Raw genomic sequence first — 4,569 nt, 5'->3', positions numbered from 1 at the left:
TAACTGTAGTTGTGTTGAAATGTAACTCGTGATATGAACTATACTGAATAACAGTTTCACATTTGTGTTTTTAATTATCGAATGAAATTGTATTATATCAAAATTGTAACTGTAGTTATGTTGAAATGTAACTGAAGTTGTGTTGAAATGTAATTCAGTGTATATGAACTGAAAAGTGAGTGGCGCAGAACTCACGGCCAGCGAATTAACGCAAACCTAGTGGCTTCCACCTAGCTCGATTCAAACTTCTTGTATGGCTGTCCAAACCCATATCTCAATTTCAGCCGATGGATTGCATCTCGTAATTTCTGAACCAGCGTAGCCTTAGCAATTGTTCTCTGATCTTCGGGCATCAAATTGAACTGCAACGCCAAGTTCGGACTACCGTCGCCCGCCCACCCTGGGCTCGTCGTCGCTGAGTATGTAGTACCGACTCCAATGGATGCGATTGAGCGGAATTGAAGCTGTGAGAGGGTAGTTTTGAAAGAGAATAAAAAAGTGAGGGTGGTTGTGAGAGAGAAGAAGAAAGTGCAGAAGAAAAATGAGGAAGAAAGAAGAATAAAGTTAGAAGAAAAATGAGGAAGAAAGAAAAAGAAATATGTTGTGGCCAGGAATCGATGGTTACTGTCACTGTTCACGCATGATTTCCTGATTTGAGAACAAGTTTTGAATGTATCTCTAATTTCTTCTAAAATGGAGAAATTTTCTCAACTTTGAAAATTGGAACATAGTATAGTAAACACATTTCCTGTTTTCAATTTTCAAAATTGAAAAATTTCTTGAAAATTTCCTGTTAGTAAACGCCCCCTAAAATCCCAGAGTTTTTTTCTTTGAAAACCATGCTTTGAGTTTTTAACAAATAGGAAAGAGTGTTTTTCTCGGATTCTTTCTCCCCGCAAATTAGAGTTTTTTGCAGGTTGGTGTGGGCCCCACTAGAAAAGGCTGCTGCGCCTCACGCATAGCGCAGATTTTGCGTAATTATCTTTTTTTTCTTTTAAATTCAATTTTTTTTGTTTTGTTTTTTCCTTTTGTTTTTTTCTCTACCCCATTTTCTATTTCCTAATGACACTTACAAAAACTCCTCAAAAGCCACGCACAAGTTTAACTATTGAGGAAGGCCTTAGATGGGGTTTGGTCAGTTCTTATATCGTGGACCGCAGTCCACAATGCATTGTGGACCGTGGTCCCAAAACGACGTCGTTTCAGTAAGTGGGAGACGGAGCTCGTAATTTACACTACAGTTCATCTCAAAAGATACTGCCTTACATTTGTTTTGATATTATCGAATGAAACTGTAGTTATATCGAAATGTAACTGTAGTTGTGTTGAAATGTAACTGCAGTGTATATGAACTAATACTGAATAACAGTTTCACATTTGTGTTTTTAAATTATCGAATGAAATTGTAGTTATATCAAAATGTAACTGTAGTTATGTTGAAATGTAACTGAAGTTGTGTTGAAATGTAATTGCAGTGTATATGAACTGAAAGTGAGTGGCGCAAATTCATCCGTCTGTTTTCATTAATCAAAACGACGTCGTTTTGATGCGCGGTCCACAATGCATTGTGGACCACGTTCCACGATATAATTTGCCGGGTTTGGTTCACCAAATCTTGAATTAGCCCAGGCAAGGTAATATGATTACCTCCAGAAATGTAATGTGATATTTTAGGAATTAAAGATTACCTTATGTGTTTGTTTTGGATTGTGAAATATAATATTACCTTGTTTGGTTAAAAGTTATATTTTAGGTTATATGGATCAATTTACTATAATATCCTCAATAATATATATATGTTCTTATTCACGTGAGGACACATAGTATTAGAGGATAATGAGGACGAATCCTAAGCATTCAAATAAGTGCAATCAATGGCTGTGCTTGTATTTTTTTTTTTTTGAAAATGTGCTTGTATTTAAAATGATGTGAGATTCTAACTATAAATAATAAAAGAGGGCAACGAAGACAATTGAGAGGTATTTTAATTTTGGAAGGATTGTAGTTAATATAGTTAACATATTAGATGAAAATATATATGGTAATAAATTGTAGGCTCATAAGGAAGCATAAAATCGGGATCGTCTTCATCTACGTACGAGAACAAACAGAATAGTTTGAGCACCTCCATGGGGATAAATCACATAGTGATGTCTGTGTGACTAGAGGTTGTGTGCCATACATATATAAATTGTGTGCCATGTATAAGACTGTCGTGTGTACATACATCACAGATTTAGGGCTAATTCAACTAGCAGTGTGATAAATAATTTATAGTATTCTGTTTTGAAAAATGTTAGCCTTGTGTACGTATATTTAGTTCAATAAAAAATGACTTTGTAAGTGTTTTAAAAATTTGACCGAAAAAATTGCCATGTAGTTCGACGGGTGGGTACAAGAAATTTTAGTAATTTAATTAGTGTAGACAGTAATTTTTTAAATGTATTAAACAAATATTATTTTTATTAGGAATATATAGACTGTATAACTGTGACATTTTATTTTTGAGACTATTAGTTTTGGCTAGATTAAAATAATAAGTATTCATCAAATGAGATATTCACCACTGAACCAGACGAACAAGACAATTACGCGGAAGATTTCGAGGTGGAAATATGTCGAGGAAAAACTGATGAATTTAAAGGACGAGGACGCTGAAATGATACCGCCAAAGCACATAGTAGCAAGGTCGGCAAGGAATGCATTCTTCTAAGGCTTGAAAAGGCCAGGGTCGACCGACTTCTTAAGGAAGGGCGACTGGTCCGCTCTTGACTACAAATCTCCGGAACCCCCTTTCCTCTAAGGCTTGAAAATGCAGAGGTCGACGGACTTCTCAAGAAAGGGCGACTGGCCAGCTCCTGAGTGCAAAACTCTGAAATCCCCGTTCTTCTAAGGCTTGAAAAGGCCAGGGTCGACGACTTCTCAAGGAAAGGCGATTGGTTAGCTCCTGATTTCAAATCTCCAAAACCCCCTTTCTTCTTAGGCCTGAAAAGGCCAAGGTCGACCGACTTCTCAAAGAAGAAGGACCAGTCAGCTCTTGACTGCAAATATCCAAAACCCCCTTTCTTCTAAGGCCTGAAAAGGCCAGGGTCGACCGACTTCTCAAGGAAGGGCGACTAGTCAGCTCCTGACTGTAAATCTCTAAAACCCCATTTCTTCTAAGGCCTAAAAAGTCCAGGGTCGACCGGCTTCTCAATGAAGGGCGACTGGTCGACCAACATCTTTGAAACCCCATTTTTTCTAAGGCCTAAAAAGGCTAGGGTCGACCAACTTCTCAAGGAAGGGCAACTGGTAAGCTCCTGACTGCAAATCTCCGAAACCCCTTTTCTTCTAAGGCCTAAAAAAGCCAAGGTCGACAGACTTCTCAAGGAAGGGCGTCTAGTCAACTCCTGACATCAAATCTCCAAAACCCCCTTTTCTTTTAAGGCCTGAAAAAAGTAGTGTCAACCGACTTCTTACAGGAGTTTAGTCGAACTAACAAAGTTTTATTACTTGAAATATTCAAGTAATACACCAACTAATTACCGTCAATAAGGGCCTACGTCGAATTATATAAAAGCGAAAATGATAGCTAAACTACTGATAAAACTTCTTCAAGTGGTGGGCATTCCAAGTCCTATCCACCTGCTTGTCTTTCGTGGTTTCCAGCCAGTAAATTCTTGGGAACACAACTTCCGAGATATTTTAGCATCATTTCCACTTGACTGCCAGCTTTCCCCCTTCAATGGGTGAACTGGCCTCCCGATCCCTCAGGACTAAGTCACCCACTTGGAGGTGTTTGACTTTTGCTTGCTTATCTTGATATCGCTTGACCGCTTGCAAGTATTCGCCCATTCGGGAATATGCGACATCCCTCTTTTCCTCCAAGAGATTCTTTTTTATCGGTACGCTCTCTTTATTACCCTCCTCATTGTAGAGCACTATTCTCCAGACTGGGTACCTGTATCTTAGTAGGTACCTTGGCTTCGAATCCGAATGCCAAGGCGAACAGTGTTTCTATAGTCATGTAGAGGGAAGTTGTTCGATAAGTCCAAAGAACCTTCTCCAATTGCTCGACCTAAGTCCCGCCTAATTCTTCCAACCTCTTCCTCAATCCGTCTAGGATAATGCGATTCAGGCTTTCTATCTACTCATTCGACTGAGGGTTGGCGATAAGAACCTTGATGCGTCGAATGTTATGCTCGACGCAGAAAGCGACAAACATCTGGTTGTCAAATTGCCAGCCAATATTGTCGGTGACCAACTGCTCGGGCAGCCCAAACCTACATATAATATTTTTCCAGATAAATCAATAACACTGATATTCGGTAATGGTGGCCAGGGGCTTGGCTTCTGCCCACTTGGTGAAATAATCGACCGCCGCGATACATAACCTATGCCGACCGGGAGCTTGAGCAAAGGCCCGAGAAGGTCCACTCCCTATTTACCGAATGGGATTGCGATTGTAACTGGTGTGTAGAAGGTAGCCAATCGGGTGTCCTTCTTTGCGAAAGACTGATAGGTCGGGCACTTCATGACTTCTTCTATACAGTCCTTCACCATAGTTGGACAATAGTACCCTTGGATGAC

The sequence above is a fragment of the Ipomoea triloba genome, chromosome 13 (genome assembly GCF_003576645.1).
Source record: "Ipomoea triloba cultivar NCNSP0323 chromosome 13, ASM357664v1".
NCBI classification, from domain to species: domain Eukaryota; kingdom Viridiplantae; phylum Streptophyta; class Magnoliopsida; order Solanales; family Convolvulaceae; genus Ipomoea; species Ipomoea triloba.
The sequence above is the reverse complement of the archived record's forward strand: the minus strand, read 5'-3'. Positions refer to the sequence as shown.